The sequence below is a fragment of the Camelus bactrianus genome, chromosome 8, assembly GCF_048773025.1.
Source record: "Camelus bactrianus isolate YW-2024 breed Bactrian camel chromosome 8, ASM4877302v1, whole genome shotgun sequence".
Taxonomy (NCBI): domain Eukaryota; kingdom Metazoa; phylum Chordata; class Mammalia; order Artiodactyla; family Camelidae; genus Camelus; species Camelus bactrianus.
Genome location: NC_133546.1, coordinates 26,974,013 through 26,991,668, shown reverse-complemented (window position 1 = coordinate 26,991,668; position 17,656 = coordinate 26,974,013). Strand labels below are relative to the sequence as shown.

The 17,656-nt window shown below is 38.0% G+C and overlaps 1 protein-coding gene across 16 annotated transcripts in view; it reads left to right on the top strand.

Moving 5' to 3' along the window:
• EYA4 (EYA transcriptional coactivator and phosphatase 4) overlaps positions 1-17,656 on the top strand; it is a 281,779-nt gene that overhangs the window by 67,361 nt on the left and 196,762 nt on the right. The gene's annotated exons all lie outside the window — the stretch shown is intronic.

The following is a 17,656-nucleotide window of genomic DNA, read 5'->3' as shown; positions in this document are numbered from 1 at the left end:
GTGTGTACTTACCAAGTGTGTGTTAGGCAGACGGATGCTCTTTAGCTTGTATGATCGTGATTTGATCTTAGAGCCTCATGTTTCCATCAGGCAGCTGGAAACAGTGTATTTGTGTGTGATACTGTGGTTCTGGGAAAGATTTCTATAAATCAATGATTGATTTTATTTTTTATAATCAATGATTAATTTTAAAATGCAGAATGACATGTGTTCTGGTGTATATATGCCATTCCAAGTTAATTTAATTTGCTTTCTATTAAGTGCTTTATTTAAATGAAATGATAATTGAATTTTTCATTTATATACAGACATGACCATTGTCTAATTATTTTTTGTTATACTATTATTTAATTTCACATGACATCATTAGAGGAAAGTAATTGTAACAAAAAATTACAAGCCATAAAACTATTAAAAAGACTGTCAAATGGTAAAGAATTCCTCAAAAATTGCCTGAGTGTTTTAGAAAAGTGGACAAATAGCATTTGGGAGGCAAGGGCTTCAAAATAATTTTTTTTGAAATGCTGGTTATCAAACTTAAGTATTCGTAGCATGGACTCTACTAGAGTGGATGATAGTCAGCTTAATGATGTCACTTGCATTTTTGTGGATCCCAGTGGTGTCAGAAGGCTGTGAGTGTGACCATACTTGAATGAGTGATGACATCTTAGTGGTGATGCTTTGTGAGAGGGCTATTGTTAATCTGTACTTTGTTCTAACACACTAAGGGTTGTGTGCATGTGTGTGTGTTTGTGTGTGTGTTTGTGTAGACTGACCAACTGTCCCTCCTTCCAGAGACCCAGGAGTTTCCTGGTACGTGAAATTTTCAGAGCTAAAGCAGGTGGAGTCCATGCAAGCCGGGATGGTTGATCCAGTCAATTACCTTAGGGTGTGTGTATACTTAAGAACAAATTTTTCTTCAAATACAGTTGAAATAGGCTAAAGAGAATATATTCTTAGGCTTAACATTAAAGTGAAGTTGTTACCCAAGATGCTTCACACCACCTTTTACAAAATGAAACCCAGCCCTTGTAAATCATATAACAGAGTTTCCTCCCAGTGATATTTTAGGGTTGTGGAACTCAGTATTTAAAGTAAAAATTTCAGTGCTCAGTGTTGTTAATGTTCAGTCAGATTTGAGAATCAGAAGTATTGAGTGATCTTCTGGTCTCTCAGCTCAGACCCTGTGCTAAATTGTTGGTAAGAGTGGAGAGGTATTGAGAGAAGGAAAGAATGCTCTCATTCACTCTTTCTTGGTTCCCTCCCCAGCACTGAGCTTGCCACCTGAGGGTCAGGATCTGGTCAGGGTCAGAGTGGAAGCTCCTGGTCTGTGGATGGTCTGATAGTCTGATAGGCCATCAAGAGTGGCTTAAACCACAGGAAACTGGATGCTTGTGTCAAATGTTAATGGCTCAACGGCTTTGATTTTATAAACATCATAAATCCCTCTTCTTCAGCATCATTAGACTTAGAAGAACATATCGGCCAATCTGTTCATCTTGTACATGTGCAAAGCGTTGCTTGGGACTATTAAATAACTTGCCCATGTTGGCATGACTAGTAAGCGTCAGAGTTGGGACTTCTCAAAGATCTTCTGACTCCAAGTCCAAAGCTGTCTCCGTAACATCCACATGCCTTACTGCTTTTGAGTTTCCTTTTTTGGACTTTTCATCACTATGGAATAAACTCCCATTACAGTGAAATTATTTCTATTTGAATGAAATCTTTAAATAACTTTAAATCTTGCAGCATATATTAATTATTGTCTCAAAACCTTTTGGAAAATGATACTTGGCGTTTATTAAGATAAAAAACAAATAGGGTGGCATTAAAAGAAAGTTCATAATAAGGTGAAAGGGAATTAACTTAGATCATAGTTATTTTATTTCAAGAAGTTTTTTTTTTCCCTCGAGGCATAGACATAACAATAGGGGCCAGTTGTTGCAGGTATAATGCACATCTAGCACTTTCTGTGTACTCTCTCCAATCCTGACCACATCCTTGCAGTGTGGTTGTTATGGTCACCATGAGGAGATTATGGCCCAGAGAATATCAAGGTCGAACAACTGTTAGGTAGCAGAGGTTAGAATTGAACCCACTTCTATCTGGCTCTAAAACCTATAATGGATTTTGCATGATACCACATAAGGTAAGAACTTGAGTTGTGAAATCAGACATCCCTGACACGTAAACACTTTATGACCATTGGGAAGTTCAGTAAACTCTTCCTCATGTGTAGTGTGGGGAGGCTAATAAAAAGAAGTTACATGAAGGACTTAGCACATGCCTTTCTTACAGTAAACACTCAATAAATGTTAGCTGATCTTACAATAACCTGATATATTCAGATGGTCTTTGATGAGTATGTGTCTTCATCCTTCCATGCTCACCGGGCAGACATCCCTGCCTGGAAGAACATAGGTCTACAGACTCTGCAGATGGAAACTGAACTCACCAGCTCTCTTCTTGCAGTTTTCCTCCCTTTCTCCTCTGTCCCGGTACTTCCCATCTCAGTGGGTGGCGCCATCATCTACTGAGTAGGTTAATTCAGAGAACAGGTAGGCATCCTTTTTTCCTGTATCCCCGTATCAAAATCCTATCCGTTCTTATTTTTTAATATCTCTCAAAGTTGTTCTCTGACTCCAGCTCCTTAGGATCTATATTTTATTTCTTGTCTTTTTCTGCTTTAAGTTGCGCCAAGAGGAGTCGCCCTGATTGACATACCTGATCACAACTTTCGGCTTCATATCCTTCACAGGTCTGTTCTTGTCTTCTAAAGAAAACCCCAAATGTGTAGTAAAGCGCTTACTTACATCTCTCTCGCCTTGTTTCTGGCTTCTTCCATTTCCCTGAGTCTCGCAGGCTCTTGGTGGGTTCTATGCCTCTGCTAGCACTGTAGCTTCTTCCCTGGTGGGCCTCTTCCTCACCCGGTAACTTGCAGATCTTTAAGACTCACTCACTCGCATCAAGCTTCTGAGGTTGCCGCCTCCTTCCCCATGCTGTCAGCCATGCCGGGTCAGGGACCTCTACAGGGCACCTTTGCCATTTACCTCTGTCCTGGGACTTATCCCATGGAACTGAATTTGTATCTGTATATTTGTCTCTCTGCTAGATTATAAACTACTGAAGAGTAATAATAGTGGGTCTTGTTCATCTTGTATCTTTACTTCTTAGCATAATTCTTACTGATATTCAATAAATGTTTTGTTCAAAAGCTTTTATATGCTGTTGTAAACTAAGGTAATGAATAGCCTGGCACATTTTAGAAAGCCAAAGTGTTATTCTCAGAACAGATTACTGAGTCATGAATTCATTTCTTAGTAACATTTGTTTAAAAAAAAAGTGCATTTAACATGTAACACTAATTTAACAGCACATGGTCAAAACAAAATTTGGTCCTTAAGCAATTTTTTTTTTGTGTTGTATCTGGACCTTATTTTGCAGTCTGCCTTAGAGGATCTAGGGAATTTTAAGAGGTAAGCAATTAAAGTAAGATTTAACTCTCATATTTGTCTGAAATTCTCTATTAGAACGTCATAATTTTTTAGAAGCAGTTTTTATATCCAATTATAGTTTACTACAGTTTTAAACTAAATGCTGTACTTGTTAATAGAAATAAATGAGTCTACATTATACAAAAGAGTATTTCTACTAATAATCAGAAGTTCCTTTGATACCCTGAAATATATTCCTCATAATCAAATAAATGCTGAGGAAGATTTACTGTTTTTATAGCTTCTGTAGTATTCTTACACATGGAGATATTTTAAAGTCTTGTTTTGATGGTACTAAAGAAGGCGGCAGATTTTTTTCTGGTCTGATTCACTCACATCAAAGTGAGAGGGAGTTTAACCTAAATTTATCATCAAGCTAGAAGGTTTGAAAAAAAACACTTGTTAATTTTAAGCACTATATGTTATTCAATAAAATATTAGTGGCTATTAAGGAAAATGAGGTAAAATTTTAGACTAAGTTACAGTTTTTGGATTCCCTAATATTAAACATTAAGTCCTACATTTGGAAATATTGTTATTGAATCAGTTGACTTATATTATTGGTAACATTTCAGCTAGTGAGGTCTAAATTAATTCACATTCTTTGGATTCATATTTTACATTGTCTGTTTCAGAAGTATTTTTAGAAGTTCATATACATGTAGATGTTAATAGTATTTCTTTTCTTGCATCAAACCTGCTAGTTTAACAATGTGTATTAACATTTTAGAGTTAGTTTAATAAATTAATCTCCTTTCTGTGTCTGTTTTTCTCCCTTGGAATACCTAATGACTTTAGATTATCCCTCAGCTCTTTGTTCTTAGAAATTCCACAGTATCATCTTTGACTGTAGCCACGAGCGCATCTTTAAAACCTGAGCTGCTCTCTGAGCCCTTTAGACAGGTTTCTAGCTGTTGTATGGAATTGAATATACCAGCCAACTTACCATCTAAATGTAGAGCATCAGAATCACCAGCTTCTGTCAGTGTTTTGACAGTATGCTAGAAAAGAATTATTTTTATCAGTTTCAGCCTATATCATGTTTTCATTTTTGAGAGTGTAGCATTATCAAAATCCTGAAATCCTATGACTCTTCTACTGCTTTTTTCTTGAGTAGTCTAACGGATAATGTGCATCATGCATACAGTGTTTTTCATTCAGATTTAACCAATATCAGATTCTTGTTTTTGAGGCTACAAATCTGTTTGGAAGATCTTGGCCTTTTGACTAGCCGAGAAAGCTGTATTTACAGCGTGTATTTTTTTATACCATCCAACTGGACAATATTGTTCAGAGTTCAATGAAATTCTGCTTGAAGTTGAATCAATTTTAGAACTGTTGTAACTCCCAATTGTCAATTATAGATTTATTGCACTTAGATAGTAGAGTACCTAAATGGTGAAATTACCACGTAGACATGTTAAGTATATTTTAATCTTTGTTCATCATTAAGGCTTGCTCTTTTATTTTAAACAATTTTCTAACTTCAACTTTCTATATTGCATGAGCTGATAAAGATTCATAAGAAGATGCCATGGATTATTATCTTCTATGACCTTATAATTTATTAAAACTTTTCCACAATATTTTATTTTATTTAATACTTTTGTTTGTTTTTTGGGGGGAGGTATTTAGGTTTATTTATTTATCCCATAATCTCGAACATGCTAAGCATGCACTCTACCACTGAGCTATACCCTCCTAATAAATTTTAGGATACACACACACACACAGACACACATATATGTATGTATACATATATATGCAGAGAGAGAGAGAGGAGAATATGAATTGTGATTACATACCATTTGTGAAGATCTAGAGAGTAAATATTAGACTTTTCTTCTGTCAGCTCTGATCAGTTGATAACAGCCATGTTGGGAAGAAACCTAAAGCTTTGTCTTGGCTCATTGGAGAGTAACATTATAAATACAGTGTAGTCTGCCATGGACTTGTAGTGGGGAGGTGTAGCACCAGGACTCATACCTGCTGATCCAGGGCTGGGTCCTTGTCCAGCTTTGAGCACTTTGTTTGGATAGTATAAGTGCAGTTAAGAGCGATGATATCTCTGGGTACCAAAAGTCCCTTGTCTAAATTTACAACTTAAGGTCATATTGATTTTTTGGTATTATGGTATACTGATTGTCCACTCATTCTACCTTATGAATTAAAATGAAAATAGTAATTTATGATAGAAATATAATATAGTTCTTTCATGCTTGAATAATTTTGAGAAATGGGAAAGATGAATGTAATGTAACTTTTGCTATAAGGTATACAGCAAACAGAACGTGTTCACTGATGAAAGAGTTTGCATTCATTGATAGGCGTCATGCTAAGTGCTTTATGTGACTCATCTCATTAAACCACACAGAAGCCCCATGTGGTGGGCTCTGTCATAACCCCAGTCTAAAGGAGAGCAAGAGGACACTGAGCTTAGAGATTTCATTCAACGTTGCAACAGCTAGAAAGCTGTACTCATGGAATGTGGGCTCACCAAGTCTTATTCCAGAATCCACACTGCTACACACAGTATCTTACTTGTTTTGATCAACTTAAATGGTTTTCAGACCCTTCAACACATTTGGTGTTTTAAAATGCACATTAAGACTCAACGTGATCTCTATTTAAACAAAGAACAAGGGCTTTAAATATCTTAAGTCTTGGAGAGAAATGTAAATTATTCTGCCATGATTACAAATCAGCTGCACAATTGTCCTTAATAAATCTTTTGAGTGGGAAGTCATAAGATAGCAGAATGTATGGAAATTGGAGGCTAATTCAACAGATTCACTTAAACAAATAAAGATTCCTTACTCTCTGTTAGGATCTTGGCTAAACTAAGGATTCAGGAGGGAAAATATAGCACAGTGGTAGAGCACGTGCCTAGCATACATGAGGTCCTGGGTTTAACCCTAGTACCTTGATTTAAAAAAAAAAAATAAAAAATACTAAGTAAACCTAATTACCCCCAAAAAGGAAAAAAAAATTAAATTAAAAGATACATATATTACAATTTCTGTCTTCCCTCAAATTTTAGTTTAGTATATGATTGTAAGATGTTATGTTAAATTCTAGGGTTATTTTAAAATGAGATTTGGGCAGTTGGCTACTAATTTAGTCAGTGAATGTTCCTGGGAAACTGCTACATTTGAAGCATGGTTTTAGATGTTGGAAATACTTGGTGGACGAAATAGACAAATGTTATTCTCATGGAGCTTATTATGTTCTAGTGGGGAGAGACGAGCAGTAAACCGTATGGGATACTAGATAGTAGTAGTGCAGTAAGAAAAACCGAATAAAGCAGAGAGGAGGGTAGGAACTTCTGGAGCTGAGACATGTGGGTGGGGCCAGTTGCAGTTTAAGGGGAGTAGACAGGAGATCTCGCTGAGAAGGTGGCACTGTGCGAGGATTTGAAGGAGCCATGTGGGTATCTGGGGAAAGTGGATTTTGATTAGAAGAAACAGCAACTGAAAACCATGAGATGTTGGCACCATGCCTGATATGTTCAAGGAATAGAAAGGAAGCCAGTGTTGGTGGCAGTGGTGGAGGACTCAGGGGAAATAAGGAAGTGATCAGACTGAGAGTGTGGAGGTGGAGGAGTACAGATTACATCGGGGTCTTGAGGCCATTATAAGAGCTAGAGCTTTTGTCTGAGTGACATGTGAACCAATTTGAGGGTTTTAAACTTGGGGATGACATAATGTGACTAAAGTTTTTAAAAGATTACCCCGTCTGCCGTGTTGAAAATGGGCCATGTGAGGTCAAGAGCAGAAGCTGGGCTCTTGTAAGTATCCAGATGTGAAATGGACAAGATGGCAGTAGAGATGGTGAGAAATTGTTGAGTGCAGGATACATTTTGAATGTAGAGCCAAGATAACTTGCTGATCGATTGGATGTGGATTGTGAGAGAAAGAAAGACCTTGACTTCGAGGTCTTTGTCCTGAGCCATGGGAAGGGTGGGGTTGGCATCTACTGAGATGGGATGAGTTAGAAGGAGCAGATGGAGGGTGGCGATCAGGAATTCAGTTTTAGACCTGGTAGCAGAGACGTTGCCGTGTTTTCACTGATCCTGTTTCATACTCCTTTCTGGCACATCCAGGAGTGCACTTCCCAGCCTCCTTACGTTTAGACAGGACCACAGTGCTGGTGTTGGTGCACAAAATGCAAGGGGAAGTGATGTGCGTATCATGTTCAGGTGAGGTGGTGAGAACCACATTTGGTCTCTGCCTAGCATGAAGAAGCCGGAGGGGCCTCAGGTAAAGGTGGCGGAGCTCTAAGATCAAAGAAGTCTGGATTGCTGAGGCTCCGCATGGGGGACAGCTTCCCAGGAGAGTATTAAGCAACTGAGTTAATAGGGACATACTGTTTTACCTGATATTAGAAAAATGAGTGGAAATGTTGGGAGTCAGGTGTAACCCTGTGGAACTCAGAAGGTTGGACTTGAAATATAAATTTGGGAGGCTTCAAGATATCAGTGGTGTTTAAGGAAATGTTATTAGCTGAGATCACCAAGAGAGTAAATCTAGATAGAGACGAATTGAAAGGACTGAGCCCTGGGGCATCCAAAAGTAGAGGTTAAGGAGATGACAGTTTACGTAAGACAGCTGCTAGAGCCTACTGCCGTAACACCTGTACGCACGGAGTGTTGCCACGAGTGTGTGTGGCCAGTCAGTGAATTCTCCCTTGGTGTGCTTCCTTCCAAATTTCCCAACGATCACATTTTATATCTTGGTTACTGGGGTCACCTCGCTCAGCAGGGAAAAAGCCAGTGTACGACGGAGGTATTCAGATATCTACTTTGTGTTTTCTGTGAAAGTAGCAAAAAGCATAAATATTTAGAAGAAAATAATCAACAAGTGTTATTTTCTCATTGCTGTGTTTGTCGATAGGATGTTTCGAGGCAGCCTCACTTAGCAAAGAATTGATCTACATCAGAGATACTCACTTCAGCGTTATTGATACTTGGCCCAGAAAATTCTTCGTACTGGGGGGCTGTCCTCTGCACTTGCATGACGTTTAGAAGCATTTCTGGTATCTACCCACTAGATGTCAGTAGTACCTCCTTCCTTCCCCCACTCTCTCCTTTTTAGTGACAATCAAAATGTCCCTAGACAGGGACAAATGTTTCCTGGAGGAGGCAAGATTCATTGATCTAGATTATGTCTATTTTCAGTGAGTTATTTGTTTATGTATTTATTCCCTGCAAACTGTCTGAGGAGGTTTCTTTGAACATTTACTAGAATGTGCTGTATTAAATTATTGAGAGCACTGGTGAAAAGACAAACACATGATGATGCCGAATTAAAGCAAGTAAGTAAAATAACATTGCCAGGTTCACAGTATTGAATAATAAGTACTATGCTATCAGCAGGGAAAGTCTGTGCAAGAAAGGTCAAAGGAATTCTAGATAGGCTAGATCAAGGGGGTAGGGGATAGCCCAAGTTGTAGAGTGCATGCTTAGCTTGCACAGGGTCCTGGGTTCAATTCCCACTACCTCCTCTAAAAAAATAAACCTAATTACTGCCCCCACCACCCAATAGATAGGCTAGATCATATTTGATCTTGAAAGACTGGATGAAATGATAGGGGCACAAAAGGGACCTGTCTTGGCCTGGGGAATAGCAGAAATGAAGACTCAAATGTACAGAATATAGGGCAATCAGCCTGCCCAGGAACTGTCAATGGATTAGAATGACCAAATCAGAAGCTTTGTGGAACTGAAGATGTAGAATGGTGGCAAATATGGTTAAGAAATCCTGAGATGAGACTGAAAGCGTCTTTGAAGCCAAGCTTAGGTGTTTAGATGTTGCTTGGGGTTCAGTGTGATGCTTGTCACAACATGAAGTAGAGATGTCGAAGATACTGCCTTGACCTTTATCTTGGACATAATGGAAACTCCCATAATTTTGGAGCAAGAAAGTAATATTTTTAAAACGATGTTTTAGGAAAATTAACCAGATGGTAGGGAGATGAGTGAAGGTGTAAAACTTGGCAGAGAAGGTGGTTTAGGGAGCCTTGAAGCAGTGTTTATGTGAGCAGAAAAGGGCTTAAACCAGGGGCAGCAAAATGTTTTTTTTGTAACAGTCAAGACAGTAAATATTTTTTTTGCTTTTCTGGCCATGCAGTATCTCTACAACACTTCATCTCTGCTGGTGGAGTGTGAGAGCAGCTGTAGGTTAAATATATGTGAATGGGCTTGGCTGGGTTCTAATAAAACTTTATTTACATAAACAGGTGGCAGGCTGCAGACCATACTTGGCCAACTCCTGGCCTAAACTAATGATATAACAGTGGAAAGAAAGCTAGGAAAGAATCAATGAAAAGAACTTGAAAAGGAAGTTTTACTGAATTTGGTCGCTAACCGACAGGGTTAATAGGAGGAAGGTCAGTGGTGGATTTGGAGAAGGAAAAGGCAAGGACCACCCTGGGGTTTCAAGCTTAGGGGATACCAGTAGGGAGTTCAGGAGCAGGTGTCAGTGACTTAAGTAGCCAGGAAGATGTGTTGGAATTTAGAACTTTTGAGAACATGTCAAACTGGTGACTGATGAAGCTCTGTTGTGCCGTGGAAGGGATGGTCATACAAAGTAGAACAGTATTGTTTTTGAGGTGCTGTATATGAGGGGAAATGGTATCTGGCCAAAAGGCAGAAGGCTGAGGATACACGTAGGAGAAAACCATGTTTATGAAGTGGAAGGAGGAAGATAGGTCAGGGAGACTGAGACAGGGAAACGAAAGGACAGGAGGGTAAGACTGTCTTCAGGGCTAGTGACCAGGAGCCACTTTCAGAAGGAGTTGGTAATCGGTGACATTTCAAAAAGGCAAGCAGAATGGGGACTGAGAAAAAGGCTGTTTTGTTTGTTGATTAGAAGGCCATTGGTGGCACTTGAGCATAGAGTCCCATGAGAGTTGTGGCAAGTGGAGACATCTCAGAGGTTCAATACAGAAAAGATGATGAGAAAGTAAGAGGAAGCTTGTATGTTTAGAGAAGCAGAACAGTGATTGGTGGGGGGTACCTTTTTCAGACAAGAGGCGGCTTGAGCATGGTTGATGATGGGGGAAAAACTCTGTGGAGAGTAGACTCACATTGTCGCAGAAAGGAGAAGAGGGCTCAGTGGAGGTCAGAATGAAGGAGGTAATGTTGGGAGGGAGGGATACACCCTGTGATGGAAGGTGAGGCATTAGAGAATGCCTGTATCCTTGGAGAGTCTAAGGGCATGACATTCTTTTTTGCAGTCCCATAAGAGGGAAGGACATTTGTCCACTCAAGATCAGAAAGTGGATGGAAACATGGTAGGATTAAGTGCTTAAGTAGTGTAAAGAAGATCAGATCAGCAATAGGCACTATTTTAAAAAATGGTAGGTGATCTAGAACTCAATACATAGATTATTGAGAGACATTTTCATTTTTCATTTAGCAAAGTAGGTCACACTGACTAGGACTTAAGGCTGTGTGGTAGCATGGCAAGTTTATTTTTTTTTGCATTGAAACCATTAAGAAGAGACCAGAGAAAAAGAAACACTGTTGTGGTTAATGAAAATTCTTCTCATCTTTGGAAGAAACTGCTCGCTCTGTTTTCTTTGGATATCAGTCCATCCAACAAAAAGAAGAGCCTATTTATGTAGATGTGATTGGGACAAAGTTGACAAGAGAGTCAGACTGAGAAAGTACTTGTCTCAAAGTACATGGAATTCTTTCATTTCATTATCTTCTTGGATGAAGGATTGATTTCTCTGCTCAGACTTCTTTAGGATGCAGATACCTTTGTAAGGGTTAAGATGTGAAGAAGTTCATGTTCAAGCTCTTGGCAGGTGCCAGGATAGCAGGGTGAAGAAAGGTCTGCAAAAAAAAAGTAAATGAGGGATGGAGGAGGGTATAGCTCAGTGGTAGAGCACATGCTTAGCACGCACAACGAGATCCTGGGTTCAATCCCCAGTACCTCCACTAACAACAGCAACAAAAATCTAAAAGTAAATGAGAGTTTAAAAAGGAAGGACAAATGCTGCCAGCTTCGTTCTTAGCTTTTATTGTTTCCCCAAGCTGCTGTGAGTGACACATGTGGACAGTGGATTGTAACTTGGTTGTGAACCCCAGGTGCTCACAGCGAACATTTACATAGTCCTCACTTGGACTTTCTAAGTGCTTTATATGTATCGACTGATTTAATTCCCATAACGGCTTGATGAGGTGGGCGCTATTATTATCCACCAGTTTATAGATGAAGGGGTCGCCCCACTCGTGGGTGTGGGAGCAGGATTTTAACCCGGGCATTTTGACTCCGGAGCTGACAATCGTACCTGCTAGGAGAATCCACTGGAAAGATATACTCTCTGTTTTTCCATCCTGACTTGTGCCTCTGACCACAACAATTTGAAATGTTTTTGAGTTTTCATACATAAGGAAAAAGTTTGATCTGTGTCCACTTTTTTTATATTAACATTTTCTTTAATTTGCAGATCACACCAGAAGTGATGTGAAAGGGGGCAGACCAAGAACAATAAAATAGATGGTTACTTATTTTTCAGGCTGCTGATTAAAAAAGGAGTTCAAGTGGAATTTGGAGTCTACACTGGTTTTTCTACACCAGGCTCTTTAGGAAGATTCAAAAGCACACTCACACTTCTTTTACATTAAATGTCTGGCCTGATTTTTTTTTTTCTTTTTTTTTTGGGGAGAGAGGTAATTAGGTTATTTATCTATTTATTTATTTAGTTGCAGGTACTGGGGATTGAACCCAGGACCTTGTGCATGCTAAGTGCGCACTCTACCTCTGAGCTGTACCCTCCCCACTGTCTTGCGTGATTTGTCTCCTTTTCGATTGCTGTGCTTGATACTGAGGGCCAGTGGACTTGTTTTAGAGGAGGTAGGGACCTTTAGAGATTGCACTAACCAAACCCTTCATTTTCTTTTTTTCTTTTTTCTTTTCTTTCTTTCCTTCCTTCCTTCTTCCTTCCTTCCTCCCTCCCTCCCTCCGTCCCTCTTTCTTTCTTTCTTTCTTTTCTTTCTTTCTTTCTTTCTTTCTTTCTTTCTTTCTTTCTTTCTTTCTTTCTTTCTTTCTTTCTTTCTTTCTCTCTTTCTTTCTTTCTTTCTCTCTCTTTCTTTCTCTCTCTCTTTCTTTCTCTCTCTCTTTCTCTCTTTCCCTCTTTTTAGGTTAAAACTATTTTATAGATACAAAAATGGAGGCTGGGACGGCTTATGCACCTTATGAGGCTAAGGCCGTTAACAACAGCACTATGTTTTGAAACAAGATTTTTTATTCGTTTCAGCCTCAACACTAAAATTTGAATACTCTTGTATACTGCTTTTTAACATTTAGAAATTAAAATTAACCCCCTGAAAACTGCACTGAATTAAGGCTTTACTTAGAAAGGTTGATGAAATAATTGCATCTGAGCTTGTACTAAAGTTGTTGGTATGTCAGGGTCATTTAAGAAAGCTCTGGCAAAGGTGTGAAACACTTTATTTTACATGTTTGTTTTTCTCCTAGTTATTATTTACTGCTCAATCAGCATTAACAGAAGAAAAATAATTTGGCTGCTAAGTTACTCTAGTATAGGATTTCAAAGGATCTTATTAAAGAGAGATGTAATTTCATCCTCTGGGTCTTTTATATAACAGAGTGCATGTTTGGGTTACTTCACTTTGACCCGGAATTAAACAATAGATTAAAGTCATGCATGGGAAGTTAACATATTTATTCAACAAAGATTTAAAAGTATATTATGATTGTTTTTTAGATTGCTCAGGATGTCTTTAAACTTTATACTCTTATTTTAGCTAATTTTTTCTGAATACCACCTGCCTCAAAGTTTTCTGTTTATTTTACAAATCTTATAACATGTGGGTGCGTCTGATCACTACTGTTATAATCAGTGGGTTTTAAATGCATGACTTTGACAAATTGATATACATTGTATGCTTTTGTACATTGCTTGACTACATATGGCCATAGTTTAGTTATGGTATTCAGTAATGAAAAGTATAGAGTAGATGTCGCAGGTCATAACAATGCTTCAAATATTAATATTAAGGAGAGTAAGCCTGGAAGTCCGTAAGGTCAAAGTAAAAAGCCTTTATGACTTCAGTATTGAGAACAAGCTGAAAGAGACAAATAATGTCAGGGCACTACTAACTCAAGCTGTCTGGCAGCGCAGGTGTCCTTCCATGAGACTCTTTTAAAGGTATTCACCGCTGCTCGCCCACCATGGACTGAAGGCTCTCCCTTTCTTGCAGTCCTCTGTGATTTGCGTAATAATATCCACCACGCTTCTTGTTTTGGGTGGTTGTTTCCATCCTCACTGTGAGTCTGTGGACTGTTTTTTTCCCATAAAGTAAAGTTTTTATTGGCTGGGAGCCCAGCTAGACTGGTGCTTTTTTCCCTCATTTTGTTTGTTTGTTTGCTATCTTAGATTAGAAAGTCATTCAAAGTTAAAGGACTTACGTTTTATCGTAGGAAAATAAATTGTGATTGAAACCCTTTGTAAAAAATTGTAAGAGGCGTTTAAATATTAAGTAACTTGTTACTGGTGATTGGATAAGAGGTCTTTCTAGAGCGCTCATCTGCTGAACATTTATTTATATGATATTTACTGTAGTGGTATCTGCTTACTTTTTGGACAATTCTGACACATCCCATTGTGCAGAAGTTATTCTGCAGAAGTAAATCAGGAATCGTTCATGATGGTTTCAGGCTGTACATAATTGTTTCAGAATATTGAGTGAATTTGCTAATCTTCAAGGGACTAAATTTTATACTGAATGTTTCTGGTTTGGTAGGTTTAATATTTTAATGGTTGATGAATTTTTTTCTCCTTAGTTTATTTTGTTTCTTGCATTGTCATTATAATTATATATATGTTATGTTCATTCTTGAGCCCTTAATGTCAAGCTTGAGGTGTAAGGGAATTAATTGAAAGTTTTCAGGATATTGGTGTTTGTTACATGAAGATGGTTTGAATGTTGATGTTGCGATCTTAAGCTGGAAGTTGCTTTGCTGTTAGATTTTATTAGATTGAGTGTATTAACTTTTATACAAGGAATTGGAAGGAAAACTGTGCTCCCAGTGCCTGATTTTCCCTGTCTTTGTGACACATAACACATTTAGGAATTGATATGAAAGGAAAATTTTGTGTGTTGTTAAAACTTTTTTCAGACTTTTTTAACATTATTAAACAATATCCTTTGGCATTTGGATGTATATGAAAAAGCTCCTAGACATTTAAGTGTATCTATTTAAATAGTTTTTTCCTTGTTCTAAATGTTACCCCTTTGGTAGACTCTTGGTAGACTCTTTGCATGTTAAAGCTTGAAGAGACAGCAGAGATCAAACAGGCCAACTCTGTCATTTCATAGGTGTAATTAAACTACGGACCAGGGAGATTAAAGAGGTGTTATCACCTACAGCCAGTGGGTGACAGAGTCAGGGTTCGTACTTGAGTTTTTGAGTCCCAGCCTGCATTCTTTACAGTCCAAGCGTGCTTGGTGTTTTCATGTCCCAGAGCTTTCATTTATGACATCTGTTGAAGTTTTGAGTCTAGAGGACTTCCGTTGATGGACCTTGAAGTCACACAGGATATGGCTTTACTGATAATTTCAGACTGATTTGAATCCACTTGAATCCTCCCATATTCAATTCTGAGTATTCTACAACATACTGAAAACGCTTAGCCAGGATTTCTCATCCTCAGTAGAATAAACCTGAGGCTTCTTACTGAGCCCAACCATAGTGCCTGACTGTATAGAGAATGTGAACTATTTTTAATTGTTTCATGGTAAAAGCATTGCAAAGAAAGTTACTGTTTCACATTCTGTATTGTCTACATCAAGAACTATTTAACTAGTCATGTTTTCCTTCCTGTTGTTATTTCTTTGGGATTGAGAAATCATTGTGTGCTCTGTGGTAGTCGTGGGTTTTCAAACCCTGTATTCTGGTACATCTCACAATTACCAATACCTGTGTTATACCCTTTCTCTTTTTCTTTCAACTGAATGTAGGTTATTTAACCCTTATTTTAAAGAATATTATATTATAAACCTCCAGAAATACTCTTTTTGAAACCATTTATCTATGGATAAATAATTAAACAGTTATATTCATGCTTCTTTTCTGGAATGTAGAGGATCGGGACTTAAGTACATCAGTAATATTAACAGCTATTTAGGGTTTCTGTTTAAATTATAAATCAGCAATGGTAGGAGACTTTCTGTTGTCTACTAGTCATTTACCTCTTTTCTTCTTTGTTAACAGAATCCTGATTTTGCTAAGGGCCACCCACCATCTCAGATGTGGAGTTGGCTGCAGGCAGATTTATGATGATCTTAGTCTGCCCTGACAGTGCTTGGTCTAGTGTTGGGAGAGTGACCCAAGGGGCTTCTGGGGAAGGTCTTATTTCATCTGGAGTGCTGCAGGAGGGAGGACTCTTCTCTCATCCCTTTGTTGCTTACTGCTTTGGAATCTGTTGCTGGAGAATGTGATGCATTTGCCATTCTCTGACAATGAGGTGATAAGCCTAAGAATGAAAAGCTGAAATGCTAAGGATGGCCAAGCAGAAGGTCAGAGAGGACTTGCATCCTGGATGAAATTATTGTTCTGCCAAGCCTGGCACATCCTCCTTCCAGACTTCTTGCTTGGGAGATAATTATATTTTTGAACTGAGATGTTCTGTTTGTTAAGACTGGTGTGTGTGGTTTCAGACCCTGGTGGGAACAAAAGAAAAAACAGAAGTATTAGTTCCTTAGTTCCTGACCGTAAGGATCACATAATCCTGTGCCTATCAAAACTTATTTTTTAAATAAGATGAGAACCTGTCAGAAACTAGGGATTGCCTTATTTAATTTGTTTTAATTTTTAAACTTTTATTGAGGTATAATTTATATACAGCAGACTGTGTGTGTGTGTGTGTGTGTGTGTGTGTATATATATATTTTGGATTTAAATCCGTTATCAAATGCAAATTTGCAGCTATTTTCTCCCAGTCTGTTATGTCATCATGAAAGTGATCCTTAGTAGCTTATTAATTACTAAAAAAAAAAAAAAAAAAAGAAAAAGAAAGAAAATAAACCTGGGATTTCAAATGACTTTGAATTGAATCTGTAGATCAGTTGGGGACAATTGACGTCTTAACCATGGATGTCGAGGCTTCTGATCCATATATTTATGTCTTTTTTAATTGCTCTCAGCAATTTTTTCTAGTTTTCAGTATATAGGTCTTGCCCAGCTTGTCAGAGTCATGCTTTAGTTTTTCATATTTTTGATGCTATTGCGGAAGTTTTTAATTTCAGTTTCCAATTGTTCATTCTTTGTACATAGAAATAAGTTGGTTTTTTTTTTAATGCAGATCTTTTATCATGCAACCTTGCCAAATACTGATTATTTCTACTATGTTGGGTTTTCTATATAGATGATGATAGCGTCTGTGACTAAAGACAATTTTACCTTACCGTTTCTCAGTGTAGATGTCTTTTATTTCTGTGTGTTACCTACCACAGTGGCTAGAACCTCCAGTACGGTGTTGAATAGCAGTTGAGAGAACAGACATCCTTTATATCTCTTTACATCAAGTTGAGGATGGAATCTGTAATAGTCCATAGAAGGTCTCAAATGAAGCTTCTTGGGAGGCTTATGATTGATTTTGAAAAAAAAATCATTCATGTTTTGCTTTCTCCTCTATAATGTATCTTTATGTTTTAAAGTGTAAGATACATTTTAAAAACATAGTTAAATTATCTCGCTCAAGCACTGTCTCTCTCCCGGCCCTGAACATTGTGGAAGGGATACCCCAGGAAGATGGGCTGTATTCAGTCCTGTGATTTTGAGCATGTTTCTTAAATTAATTTGAGAATCAAAGTAACATAGTAAAAATATGAGTCACATATATTCCTTAAAAATGTAAAGTGATATAAAAACACTTAGAAGTTGTAGAACACAATACTGAGTTATACTGTAAGCTAAGTGTTAATTTATTTCAGGCCTCCACAGCAGATTGTACATTTCTTCAAGGCAGGACTATATCTGCGTCTTAGTCTTCGTTTTCCACCATAGCCTGTAGAACAGCATCTTATATAAAATTTGTGGAATGACTGTTTCACAGGAGCCTACTTAACTTGCACAGGTAGAGATCACTGGAAATAAGTACGTGTGTGATTATACTTCAGTGGCTAG